The following is a 14,958-nucleotide window of genomic DNA, read 5'->3' as shown; positions in this document are numbered from 1 at the left end:
CTATGCTCAGCAGGGAGCCTGCCTCCCTTCCTCTCTCTCTGCCTGCTTGTGATCTCTCTCTCTGTGTCAAATAAATAAATAAAATCTTTTAAAAAAATAAATAAATAAATTTTAAAAATTCACTGATTTCTCAATGGAGCAGAATTGAGAGCCCATAAGTAAACCCATGCTTATACGGTCTATTACCAAAGAGCAAAGGAGTCAAGAATATCCAATGGGAAAAAGACAGTCTCTCCAATACATGGTGCTGGGAAAAGTGGACAGCTACATGCAAAAAAATGAAACTCAAAATGGATTAAGGACCTAAATGTGAAACCTGAAACTGTAAAATTCCTAGAAGAAAACAGAGGCAATAACTTCTTTATATCAGCCCTAGCAACATTTTTCTGGACAATTTATTCTCATGCGGGGGAAACCAAAGCAAAAAGAAACCATTGGGACTACACCAAAATAAGGTTTTGTGCAGCAAAGGAAACCATCAACAAAGTGAAGAGGAAACCTATTGATGGAAAAAGGTATCTGCAAATGATATATCGGATAAGGCATTAATATCCCAAGTATATAAAGAATTCTATAACTCAACACGCCCCCCCCAAAAATAACCCCAAATAATCTGATTTAAAAATGGGCAAAGGACCTGAATAGACATTTTTCTAAAGAAGCCATGGAGATGGCAAACAGACACAAGAAAAGATGTGCAATATCACTAATCATCAGGGAAATACAAATCAAAATCACAAGATATCACCTCACAACTGTCAAAATGGCCAGTATCAAAAAGACAAGAAATACCAAGTTTTGGCAAGGATATGGAGAAAAAGGAACCCTTATGTACCGATGGTAGAAATGTAAATTGGTGCAGCCACTGTGAAAAACAGTGTGGAGTTTCTTCAAAAAATTAAAAATAAAATTACCATATAATCCAGTAGTTCCATTACTAAGTATTTGCCCAAAGAAAATGAAAATACTAATTCAAAAAGATATGTGCACCCCCATATTTATTGCAGCATTATTTATAAGAGGATATGAAAGCAATTCAAGTGTCCTTGGATAGATGAATGGATAAAGATGTTAGGGAAATAAGACCAGAGATCTGGACAGTTTTTATGCCCAAGATGTCTCAAATTCATTCTTAAAGAACTGAGAACTTCATCTCCAAAAATGTCAAAAAGACCGTCTTATGCCCCACTTCCCAACCCAGCTCCTGCAATACAAATGCTCAGCACACCAGGGTTTGTGGGATACAATCCATATAGTCGTCTCGCCTACAACCATATGTTCGGAGGTAACCCAGGCACCCATGGCCAGGTCATGGCATCCTCTGTTATTATGATTTCAAAACCCCCAAAGCCACCAAATAAACCAGTGTTGCCCTACATGAGGTACAGCAGAAAGGTCTGGGATCGAGTAAGAGCTTCCCATCTTGATCTAAACTTCTGGGAGATTGGCAAGATTATTGGTAGCATATGGCCAGATCTCACTCATGAAGAAAAATAAGAACATTTAAATAAGTATGAAACAGAAAAGATAGAGTACAATTAATCTTTGAAGGCCTATCATAATTCCCCCACATACCTTGCTTACATAAATGCAAAAAGTTATGCAGAAGCTGCTCTAGAGGAAGAAAGTGTACAGAGACAGACTTGCATGGAGAAAGGAGAACCTTACATGAATATTCAGCCTGCTGAAGATCCAGTTGATTACAATGATAGCTTTTCAGTGAAGTGTATAAGCCACCACCCATTTCCAGGGAAACCACCACCTTATCATTGAAATCCTTAGTGAGAGTGTGGTGCCAGATGTTCATTTGCTTGTCACAACAGCTAGAATGTAGGTCCTCAATGGTTCATCAATAAAAACTAAAGCAGAACTTCTTCAAATAGAGGAACACAGCAGTAAAAGAAGGGGAAATTCATGAAAAGCACAGAGTAATAACAATGTACTTAAAAGGTGGTGTGGTTTGAAAGTAGAAGTGTATATGGAAAAAAATCGCCTCTGAAATTGCATGGGTAGAGGACCAAACCCACAGAAGACAGGAGAAAAGGGAGAAATAGGCTGTAGAGCAAGCTGAATGTAGTCAGAGAAGAATGGTTCTTGAGGAAAAGCAAGATGCTAGTAAGGCCAAGGAGAAGAAAGATAATGAGAGCATCCCACTGGGATGCACAGAGGAGAAACACTTTGAAGAAGCGACAGAAAGCGGACAGAATGATGAAGAAGGCACATCTACTCCTGAGGACAAGTAGAGCAGGCAGGAGGGGATGGACAGTATGGCTGAGGAAAGGACCAGTGATAGTAACCCTGGTTCAGAGAGCAACAGTGCAACAATGGAGGAACCACCGACAGACCCCACAATGGAAGACAAAGAGAAAGAATAAATGCTGCCTCATTTAATGTGTTCTCAATAATTTTTAAATAAAAAAATTCCATACATTCCATTCATAGCTCTGTGAAAAATGCTGTTCATATTTTGATAGGAATTACATTAAATGTGTAGATTGCTTTTGGAAATATAGACATTTTAACAAAATTTGTTCTAGTCAATAAACACAGAATGTTTTTTTATTTCTTTGTGTCAACTTCAGTTTCTTTCATCAGTGTTCTATAATTTTCAGAGTATAGGTCTTTAACCTCTTTAGTTTAGTTCTAGGTACTTATGGTTTTTGGTGCAATTGTAAATGACATTGATTCCTTGATTTCTCTTTTTGCTGCTTCATTATTGGTGGGTTAAAATGCAACAGATTTTTGTATGTTGATTTTCTATGCTGCTGCTTTACTGGATTTGTTTATCAGTTCTAGCAGTTTTTTACACACACACGCAGGAATATTATTCAGCCATAACAAGAAAGAGGTCTTGCCATTTGCAATGACAGGGATGGAGCTAGAGAGTATTATGCTAAGCAGAATAAGTCAGAGAATGACAAATACCCTATGATTTCACTCAATGTGGAATTTAAGAATAAAACAAATGAACATAGGGAGAACAAAAGAGAGGAAAACCAAGAGACAGACTATTAGTTATGGAGAAAAAAAGTGGTGGTTACAAGAGGGGAGGTGAGTGGGGAGATGGATTAAATAGGTGATGGGGATTAAGTACTGCACTTGTGATGAGCACTGAGTGTTGTATGTAAGTATTGAAACAGTGTATTGTATACCTGAAACTAATATTATACTGTATGTTAAGTAACTGGAATTTAAATAAAAACTTTTAAAAAAATAAGTGTTTTTTGAGTTTTAATGGTGTTATGTGGTTGGTTTATTAATGCTTTTCTTGTCCATATCATACCACCAAAGGCTTTTGGAACATTTAGCATCATGAGCCAAATGACATAGTTACCTTTTTAAGCCATTGTGAAGATGGTTCTTTTCTATGGGTCTTATTTCTATTCCTCAACTACTGAAAGTCTTAGAATTTAAGTTAATTGAGAAAATGCCCATGTCTTTTAGTTAGTTATTCTTTGATGCTGCACAATCTACTCTTACAAATGCCTTCCTACGACTCACTGGGGTGCTTTCCAAAGCCATAGCCATAAACCTCCCAGTTCCTATCAACAGCTTACTGAAGGTTCCTTTTCCTGTGTACTTCCACAAAGAGTGCTTCTTTAAAACATAATCATATATAGGTAGGTATTTATTCACTTACCCTTTTTTAAATTTTTAATCAATGTCAAATGCCAAGAGTTGTGTTATGGAGTTAAGAATAGTTACTAGCTTATGAAGTGGTCATTAAAGTGAACATTGGACATATACATTATGTATACTACTTTTGTTATAATTAATATTTAGTATGTTAAGTTCATCCTTATTGCACAGAAAATTACTTTTAACCCACTGAGCCACCCAGGCACCCCCAGAAAATTACTTTTTTACCACATTTTCTAAAGACTGAATAGGTCGCAAAGCTTAAGAAATTGAATATTCTTGTAGTGAACTGTTTAACTTCAAAACATTTAGCCCATTCCAGAAGGAAAACAGTTGGTAATTAAGTTGAAATTATTCTATAGTAATCAAAACATTCAAACCTCAAGACTCAGGATATCATAGGTCAGAGCCTACTTCTTAAAAAAAGATTGTGTTTATTTATTTTAAAGAGGTAGAGAGAGAACAAGCAGGGGGAATGGCAGGCAGAGGGAGAGGAAGAAGCAGGCCCCCTGGCGGACCAGGAAGCAGGATGCAGGCCTCAGTGCCAGGATCCTGGGATCATGACCTAAGCCAAAGGCAGACTCTTAACTGACTGAGCCACCCAGACATCCCACAGAGCCCACTTTTTGATAAACTCTTAATAAAGACTAGAAGAAGGATAGTTTGTGACATGTATGCTTCCCCAAAACTAGATTTTTCCCACTAGAATAGTGGTATATCTGAACATATATGTTTCTTTTTTAAAAAAAGATTATTTTTATTTTAGAGAGAAAGAGAGTGTGTGAGTGGGGAGAGGGGCAGAGGGAGAGAATCTAAAGCAGACTTCCCACCAACCACTGAACCTGACATGGGGCTCAATCCCACGACCCATGAAATCATAGCCTGATTCAGAAAGGATGAATATCCAACTTTTGTAGCAACATGGACGGGACTGGAAGAGATTATGCTGAGTGAAGTAAGTCAAGCAGAGTCAATTATCATATGGTTTCACTTATTTGTGGAGCATAACAAATAGCATGGAAGACATGGGGTGTTAGAGAGGAGAAGGGAGTTGGGGTAAATTGGAAGGGGAGGTGAATTATGAGAGACTATGGACTCTGAAAAACAATCTGAGGGGTTTGAAGTGGCAGGGGGTTGGGAGGTTGGGGTACCAGGTGGTCGGTCTTATAGAGGGCACGGATTTCATGGAGCACTGGGTGTGGTGAAAAAATAATGAATACTGTTAGGCTGAAAATAAATAAATTTAATTAAAAAAATCATAACCTGAGTTGAAACAAGGTGCTGGATGCTCAGCCAACTGAGCCACCCCAGCACCTCTGATGGTATATCTTTTTTAAAGGTCCAAATATAATAATAAATGGGGAAAAAAGATGTAATATATGTATACAATGAAATACTATCAGCCATAAAATGAATGAGATCTTGCAGTGTGTAACAACATGAATGGACCTAGAAGATATTATGCTAAGTGAAATAAGTCAGAGAAAGAAAAATTCTATATGATTTTACCTACTGTGGAATGTAAAAAAAAAAAAAAAACTGAACAAAGAAAAGGCAGAAACAGACACATAAACAAGCTGATGGTTGCCAGAGGAGAGGAGGTCAGAACATGGCAAAATGGTTGAAGAGGATTGGGAGATACGACTTAAAGTTATGAAATGAATAGGTCATGGGGTTAAAAGATATAACATAGAGAATATAGTCAATGGTATTGTAATAGCATTGTAGGGTTATAGATGGTAACTCTCCTTTTGGTGAACATAGCATAATGTATAGACTTGTGGAATCACTATGTTGTACACACCTGAAAGTAATGTAATATTGTATGTCAACTAAAAGATTTGATTTCTGTTCTTATTATTTCATTTTTCTTACTTTGAACTTCATTTACTATTTTTTTTGGTCTAGTTTATTAAGTTGGATGCTTAGACTATTCAATTAAGATCTTTTGTATTTTCTTTTTTTTTAAGATTTTATTTATTTATTTGACGGAGAGAGATCACAAGTAGGCAGAGAGGCAAGCAGAGAGAGAGAGGGAAGCAGGCTCCCTGCTGAGCAGAGAGCCTGATGCGGGACTCAATCCCAGGACCCTGAAATCATGACCTGAGCCGAAGGCAGCAGCTTAACCCACTGAGCCACCCAGGGGCTCCCCTTTTGTGTTTTCTAATGTAAGCATTTAATGCCATAAATTTCCACTAAGCACTGCTCTAGTTGTTGAATTGAAATGATAAGAATGTATATCCTTGTTTTTCTCTTGATCTAAGGGGGGATTTATTAAATCTCTCACCATTAAGTATTTTGTTAGCTCTTGGGGCACCTGGGTGGTTCAGGTTAGGAAACCAACTCTTGGTTTCGGTTCATGTTGTGATCACAGGGTTGTGAGATCAAGCCCTGCATGAGGCTCCACATTCAGTGTAGATCCTGCTTGAGATTCTCTCTCCCTCTCCCTTTGCCCCTCCCACTTATTCTCTCTCTTTCTTTCTCTCTCTAAAACAAATAAATAAATATTTTAAAAAATATCTTCTTAGCTCTAGATTCTTAATTGATGCTCTTTATCAGATTGAAGAGGTTTTTTCCCCCTTATTAGTAAATAACAAAAATTCAACTGAATAAATGTAAAGATCAAATTGGCTCCATTCAACAATTCACTAATTGGACAGCATCACATCTACCAAATATAAAGGAGCTCCATCAAGTTTCAGAAAAGGAAAGTTTTTTTTTTTAAAGGAAGAGAGGGAATAAAAAGAAATTATTAGCAAAGAATACATTTTCTTGGGCAAGGTCACCCTCCCTAAGGAGAATCCAGTCAGTAGATTACCTCCTAGTGCTGACCAGGAAATTTACAGGTTGGATAGTCAAAAGTCATATATCTGGGAGAAGTTGCAATTAGGTTAGGTATTAAGTCTTGGTGAGGATTAGCATATGTGGCTCCATTGAGGCCTGCTGTCTCCTTTTTAACACTAGTTTACTTAACATTTTTTTCAAGAATAGATGCTGAAATTTATCAAATGATTTTTTTTTGTTCCTATGAACGATCATCTGCTTTTCCTTCTTTATTCTGTTTATATGGTGAATTATGTTGATTAATTTTTTAATATTTTATTGAAGTTTTTGCATCTATGTTAATAGGTGATATTGGTTTATAGTTTCCTTTCTTGTAACATTTTGTTTGGCATTGGTTATCAAGGTAATAATAGCTTCATATAAAATGAGTTGGGATGTTTTCCCTCTTATTTCTTGGATATTTGTGTGAGATTGGTATTATTTCTTCCCTAAGTGTTTGTTAGAATTCAACAATGAAGCCATCCGGGCTTAAAGTTTTTCTTGTTAAAAGGTTTTAAACAATGACAACAATATATTTTTTAAAGCTTTTATTTGAATGAGAGAGAGAGATAGGGAGAGAGAGCACAAGTTGGGAGGAGCTGGCCTGATGTGGGGCTCAATCCCAAGATCTTGGGATCATGACCTGAGCCAAAGTCAGACACTTATGACTGAGCCACCCAGGCCCCCCAAAACAACAAAAAATTTAAGATAGATGTGTAGCTATTTGGCTTCTCTATTTCTTCTTTATTGAGCTTTAATAGTTTCTGGAGTTTTGTTTTTGTTTTTTTTGTTTTTAGGAATTGGTCCATTTTATCTAAATTGTGAAACTGATGGGCATAGAGTTATGGATAAAGGAGGTGTGTTATATGTATGCAGTGAACTATTTACTCAGCCACAGAAAAGAATGAAATCTTGTCATTTGCAATGACATCGATAGAGCTAGAGAGTATTATGCTAAGTGAAATAAGTCAGTTAAAGAAAAACAAAGACCATATAATTTTACTCATCTGTGGAATTTAAGAAACAAAACAAATGACCATAGAGGAAGAAAGAGAGCCAAACCAAGAAACATACTCTTAACTACAGAGGAAAAAAACCTCATGGTTGCAGAGGTGAAGTGGTTAAATAGGTAATGGATATTAAGAACTCATTTGTCTTGATGAGCACTGGGTGTTGTATGTAGGTGTTGAAACTAATATTCACTGTATGTTAACTAGAATTTAAATGAAAATTTAAACAAAAACCATGTAGAAACTTCCTCAGCATTCAGGAGTCATTTAGGCAATCAAATTAATGGTATTAATTAGCAAAAAGACAACATTAAAAATGAAAAATCTTCAAATGTAAGGAGAATGCTTGTTCTTGTCTTTGATATGCATTTATATGAACATGAGAAAAAAAGTATTTTAATTTAAAGGAAGTCAAGTCTTTGTGCTCACTCTTTCTTCAAATATAATCTCCTGTCTGCATACCCCTCACTATAGAACTTCATCCATACTGACCTGCTATTTCCAGCAAGGATGATCAGCTAACTGTGAAGCTCTCTAGGTCTTATTCTTAGTGTTTTGTTTTGTTTTTTTAAAACCACAATTTAAAACATTTTGGGTTTTTTTTTATGAACCAGAATATGGTCTAACTTGGTGACTATTCCTTGTGCACTTGTAAATATTATACATTTTGCTCTTGTTGAGTGGAGTGTTCTATAAATGTCAATTAGGTAGAGTTGGTTAATAGAGTTGTGCGGTTCTACATCCTTACCGATTTTCTGTCTACTTGTTTTATTGATTGCCAAGAAAAGAGTGATAAATTCCCCAACTATAGTTATCGATTTTCCTATTTCTCCTTTTCAGTTTTATCACTTTTTGCTTCATGTATCCTGAAACTCTGTTGCTAACAGCTTGCATATTCAGGATTATTATGACTTTTTTGTGAATTGATCCTTTTATAACTGTGTAATGTCCCTATTTATCCCTGGTAATAGTCCTTTTTGTGAAGTCTGCTTTGTCCTTTTTTAATATAGCTACTTCAGCTTTATTTGAATTATATGTCTTTATATTTAAAGTGGATTTCTTATAGACAACATGTAGGTTCTTCTAAACCAGTGTGACAGTCGTCTTTTATTAGGTATCTTTTGATAGCTTACATTCAATGTGATTATTACTATGGCTGGATTCTACCATTTTATTATTTGTTTTCTGATTGTACTATTATTCTTTTGTTTTCCATTCTTGCTTTCTTTTGGAATATTAGTGTTTTCAGTAGTCCATTTTTATTTATCTATTGGTGTTTTGCTATATGTCATATTTGTATGTTGATGCTTGCACTGTGGATGACAGGTCACATAATATTGCATTTCTACTTTTAAATTTATTTATTTATTTATTTGTCAGAGAGAGAGAGAGAGAGAGAGGGAGAGAGAGAGCGCACACAAGCAGGGGGAATGGTAGGCAGAGGGAGAAGCAGGCTCCCCACTGAGCTAGGATCCCGATGCAGGACTCCATCCCAGGACCCTAGGGAATCTTAGGATCATGACCCTAGCTGAAGGCAGACACTTAACCAGCTGAGCCATCCAGGCGTCCCACATTGTCTACTTTTTTTTTTTTAAGATTTTATTTACTTCTTTGACAGAGGGAGAGATCACAAGTAGGCAGAAGAGCAGGCAGAGAGAGAGAGGGAGAAGCAGGCTCCCTGCTGAGCAGAGAGCCTGATGCCAGGCTCAATCTCAAGACCCTGAGATCATGAGCCAAAGGCAGAGGCTTAACCCACTGAGCCACCCAGGCACCCCCCACATTGTCTATTTCTTTAAGAAAAATTTATTATTTTTTTTAATTTGAGAGACAGAAAGAGAGGACATGAGTAGGAGGAGGAGCAGGGGGAGAAGGAGATTACCTGCTGAGGAGGGTGCCTAATGTGGGGCTTGATCCAGGGACTCCAGGAACCTGACTTGAGCTGAAGGTAGACTCTTAACCAGCTAAGCCACCCAGGTACCCTGCATTGTCTGCTTTGAGTTAATATAGTACTACATCAAGCATAATATAGACAACTTACAATTGTATGGATCTGTTTACACTCTTCCACTTATATCAGTGATACATGTATTACCTACATACATTGAAAATTCCACATATCACATCATGAGTTTTGCTTCTAAAAGTCATACAGATTTTATAGAACTTGAATATAATTTTTAATATTTGCCAGATACATACTATTTGTCTGTCTTCTATCATTCTTATAGATCTGAATTTTCCTGCGCTCTTGTTTCCCTTCACTTAGAAGAATTTCTTTTAGATAAGATCAGCTGGCAATGTATTCTCATAGTTTTCCTTCATCTGAAAATATCTTCATTTCACATTTATTTCTGAAGATTATTTCATTATATATAGAAGTCTTGGTTTATAGTTCTGTTTGTTCAGCACGTTAAATTTGCTTTTCTACTGTTTTTCTGATCCCTATGGTTGTTTTGTTTTGTTTGAGAAATCCATGGTTCTTTGAATCTTTGTTCCTCTATATACAGTGTTGAATTTTAAAAATCTGATTACAATATTTTTTTGTTTTTTTTTAAATTTTTTATTTTTTATAAACATATATTTTTATCCCCAGGGGTACAGGTCTGTGAATCACCAGGTTTACACACTTCACAGCACTCACCAAAGCACATACCCTCCCCAATGTCCATAATCCCACCCCCTTCTCCTAAACCCCCTACCCCCAGCAACCCTCAGTTTGTTTTGTGAGATTAAGAGTCACTTATGGTTTGTCTCCCTCCCAATCCCATCTTGTTTCATTTATTCTTCTCCTATGATTACAATATTTTAAAAAATCTTTGATTACAATATTTTAAAAAATCTTTGACTTTCACACTTTAGTTATGATGTACGTTTTCTTTGAGTTTATTATGTTTGGAGTTACCTGAACCTCCTGAATCTTAAAAGCATGACTTTGCCAAATTTGAGAAGTTTCTAATCATTATTTCCTAAAACATATTTTATATGATCATTTCTTTCTCCTATGACTCCAGTGACAAGAATGTTAGAAAGCTTGATGTTGTTTCACAAGTATGTTAATATTTTTTCAGTACTTTTCCTCTGTTACTATTACTTGATAAATTCTGTTGATCTCTCAAATTTTACTATTTATTATGTCATTTACATTATATTGTGAGCCCATCAAGTTATGTTTTTAAAATAGAGATTTTGTATTTATTTCTAAAATTTATATTTTTATAGTTTATTTTTTTCTGCTGAAATTACTATCTTTTCATTCATTTAACATGCTTACATCATAGAGCATAATTCTAATAGTTGTGTGTTCATTTTCTATTGCTGCATAACAAATTGCCACATGTTTAGCAGCTTAAAACAACTCACATTTGTTACCTTTGTGGGTCAGGAGTCTGGCCATCGCCTAGTTGCTCAGTGTCTCTCAAGACTGTAATCAGAGTGTCACCTGAGCTACATTCTCATCTGGAGCTTGGGGTCTTCTTCCAAGCTTACATGGTTGTTGGCAGAATTCAGTTCCTCGCAGCTTATAGTTCCCTCCCACATGACCTTCTCCATAGGTAGCTTCAATATAATATCTTACATCTCCAAGGCCAGCAAAAAAATCTCTCTTTGTAGTCTGCTGAGACAAAGTCTAATACAGTATGGCATAATCACTGAAGTGTTATCTCATCAACTTTATCATGTACTATAATCTAATCACTGGAGTGATATCCCATCACCTTTGTTATAATCTACTGCAAGTCACAGATATTGCCTGCATTCAAGGGGGAGAAGATTCCATTAAGCTATGGCTACCATGAGGCAAGAAATCATTTGGAGGTCTTCTTAGGATCTATTTGCCACAAGAGGCTTTTTAAAAAAAAAAAATTTTTTTTAAGATTTTATTTATTTATTTATTTATTTGTCAGAGAGAGAGCAAGCGCGAGTGAGCACAGGCAGACAGAGTGGCAGGCAGAGTCAGAGGTAGAAGCAAGATCCCTGCGGAGCAAGGAGCCCAATGTGGGACTCGATCCCATGATGCTGGGATCATGACCTGAGCTGAAGGCAGCCGCCCAACCAACTGAGCCACCCAGGCGGCCCAAAAAATTTTTTAATTTAATTTTTTTTCAGTGTTCCAAAATCCATTGTTTATATACCACATCCAGTGTTCCATGCAATATGTGTCCTCCATAATACCCACCACCAGGCTCACCCCCGACCCCCTTCCCTTCAAAACCCTCAGTTTGTTTCTCAAAGTCAATAGTCTCTCATGGTTTGTCTCTGCCTCCGATTTCCCCCAACTCACTTTTCCTTTCCAGCTCCCAATGTCTTCCATGTTATTACTTATGCTCCACAAGTAAATGAAGCCATATGATAATTGACTCTCTCTGCTTCACTTATTTCACTCAGCATAATATCTTCTAGTCCCGTCCATGTTGATACAAAAGTTGGGTATTCATCCTTTCTGATGGAGGCATAATACTCCATTGTATATATGGACCATATCTTCTTTATCCATTTGTCCGTTGAAGGGCATCTTGGTTCTTTCTACAGTTTGGTGACTGTGATCATTGCTGCTATGAACACTGGGGTACAGGTGACCTTTCTTTTCACTACATCTCTGTCTTTGGGGTAAAATACCCAGTGGTGCAATTGAAGGGTCATGGGGTAAGTCTATTTTTAATTTCATAAGGAATCTCCACACTGTTTTCCAAAGTGACTGCACCAACTTACATTCCCACCAACAGTGGAAGAGGGTTCCCCTTTCTCCACATCCTCTCCAACACTTGATGTTTACCGTCTTGTTAATTTTGGCCTTTCTAACTGGTATAAGGTAGTACCTCAATGTGATGATTTGTATCTCCCTGATGGCTAATGATGATGAACATTTTTTCATGTGTTTGTTAATTTGTATGTCTTCTTTGGAAAAGTGTCTGTTCATGTCTTCTGCCCATTTTTTGACATGATTGTCTGTTTTGTGTGTGTTGAGTTTGAGGAGTTCTTTATAGATCTTGGATATCAGCCCTTTGTCTGTAGTGTCATTTGCAAATACCTTCTCGCATTCCGTGGGTTGCCTCTTTGTTTTGTTGACTATTTCCTTTGCTCTGCAGAAGGCTTTGATCTTGATGAAGTCCCAAAAGTTCATTTCCACTTTTGTTTCCTTTACCTTTGGAGACACATCTTGAAATGGCCAATGTCGAAGAGGTTACTATCTATGATTTCCTCTAGGATTTTGGTAGATTCCTACCTTACATTGAGGTCTTTTATCCATTTCGAGTTTATCTTTGTGTATGGTGTAAGAGAATGGTCAAGTTTCATTCTTCTATACATAGCTGTCCAATTTTCCCAGCTCCATTTATTAAAGAGACTGTCTTTTTTCCACTGTATATTTTTTCCTGCTTTGTAGAAGATTGTTTGACCATAGAGTTGCAGGTCCATATCTGGGCTCTCTACTCTGTTCCACTGGTCTATGTATCTGTTTTTGTGCCAGTACCATACTGTCTTGGTGATCAGAGCTTTGTAGTAAAGCTTGAAATCAGGCAACATGATGCCCCCAGTTTTGTTTTTCTTTTTCAACATTTCCTTAGTAATTTGGGGTCTCTTCTTGTTCCATACAAATTTTAGGATTGTTTGTTCCAGCTCTTTGAAAAATACCAGTGGAATTTTGATTGGGATGGCATTGAAAGTATAGGTGGCTCTAGGCAGTATAGACTCTTTAACAATGTTTATTCTTCTGATCCATGAGCATGGAATGCTCTTCCCTTTTTTGGGGTCTTCTTCAATTTCTTTCAAGTGTTCTGTAGTTCCTTGAGTACAGATCCTTTACCTCATTGGTTAGGTTTATTCCCAGGTATGTTATGGTCCTTGGTGCTATAGTAAATGGAATCAATTCTCTAATTTCCCTTTCTATTTTTTCATTGTTAATGTATAAGAAAGCAACAGATTTCTGTACATTGATTGTGAATCCTGCCACATTACTGAATTGCTGTATGAGTTCTCGTAGTTTGGGGGTGGAGTCTTTTGGGTTTTCCACATAAAGTATCATGTCATCTGTGAAGAGAGAGAGTTTGACTTCTTCATTGCCAATTTAAATGCCTTTTATTTCTCTTTGTTGTCTGGTTGCTGTTGCTAGGAATTCTAATACTATGTTGAACAAGTGTGGTGAGAATGGGCATCCTTGTCGTGTTCCTGATGTCAAAGGGAAGGCTGTCAGCTTTTCCCCATTGAAGATCATATTCGCTGTGGGTTTTTCATAGATAGATTTTATGAAGTTGAGGAATGTTCCCTATATCCCTGTATGTTGAAGTGTTTTAATCAGGAAAGGATGCTATATCTTGTCAAATGCTTTTTTGAGAGGACCATGTGTTTCTTCTCTCTTCTCTTATTGATTTTTTCTATCAAATTGATTGATTTGCAAATGTTGAACCACCCCTGCATCCTATGGATAAATCCCACCTGGTCATGGTGGATAATCTTTTTAATGTACTGTTGGGTCCTATTAGCTAGGATCTTGTTGAGAATCTTAGCAGCCATATTCATCAAGGATATTGGTCTGAAATTCTCCTTTTTGGTGGTGTCTTTGCCTGATTTGGGGATCAGAGTAATGCTGGCTTCATAAAAAGAGTTTGGATGTTTTCCTTCTGCTTGTTTTTTGAAGCAACTTCAGGGAAATAGGTTTTATTTCTTCTTTGAATGTTTAGTACAATTCTTTAGGGAATCCGTCAGGTCCTGGGCTCTTGTTTTGGGGGAGGTTTTCGATCATTTCCTCAATATCGTTACTAGATATTGTATATTCAGGTTGTCAGTTTCTTCCTGACTCAGTTTTGGAAGTTTATAGGTTTCCAGGAATGTATCCATTTCATCTAGGTTGCTTAACTTATTGGTATATAACTATTGATAATAATTTCTGATGATTATTTCTATTTCCTTGGTGTTAGTCATGATCTCTCCCTTTTCATTCATAATTTTATTAATTTGAGTCCTTTCTCTTTTCTTTTGCATTAGTTTGGGCAATGGTATATTGATCTTAGTGATTCTTTCAGAAAACCAGCTTCTAGTTTAATTGATGTGTTCTACTGTATCCCTTGTTTCTATCTCATTAATCTCTGCCCTAATCTTGATTATTTCCCTTCTTGTGTGTGGGGTTGACTTAATTTGTTGTTGATTCTCCAGTTCTTTAAGGTGTAAAGAGAGCTGGTGTATTCTGGACTTTTCAATTTTTTAGAGGGAGGCTTGAATGGCTACATATTTCCCCTTTAAGACCACCTTTGCCGTATCCCATAGGTTTTGGAATGAAGTGTCTTCATTCTCATTGCTTTCCATGAATTGTTTAAGTTCTTCTTTGATTTCCTGATTAATCCTAGCATTCTTTTTTTTTTTTTAAAGATTTTATTTATTATTTATTTGACAGAGAGAGAAATCACAAGTAGGCGGAGAGTCAGGCAGAGAGAGAGAGAGAAGCAGGCTCCCGCTGAGCAAAGAGCCCGATGCGGGGCTCGATCCCAGGACACTG

At 36.8% G+C, this 14,958-nt stretch overlaps 1 pseudogene; it reads left to right on the top strand.

The window, feature by feature from the left end:
* Positions 1–1,161: 1,161 nt before the first annotated feature.
* LOC132007379 (SWI/SNF-related matrix-associated actin-dependent regulator of chromatin subfamily E member 1-like) lies at positions 1,162–2,375 on the top strand (annotated as a pseudogene).
* The last annotated feature ends 12,583 nt before the right edge of the window (positions 2,376–14,958 follow it).

The sequence above is a fragment of the Mustela nigripes genome, chromosome X (genome assembly GCF_022355385.1).
Source record: "Mustela nigripes isolate SB6536 chromosome X, MUSNIG.SB6536, whole genome shotgun sequence".
NCBI classification, from domain to species: domain Eukaryota; kingdom Metazoa; phylum Chordata; class Mammalia; order Carnivora; family Mustelidae; genus Mustela; species Mustela nigripes.
The sequence above is the reverse complement of the archived record's forward strand: the minus strand, read 5'-3'. Positions and strand labels throughout refer to the sequence as shown.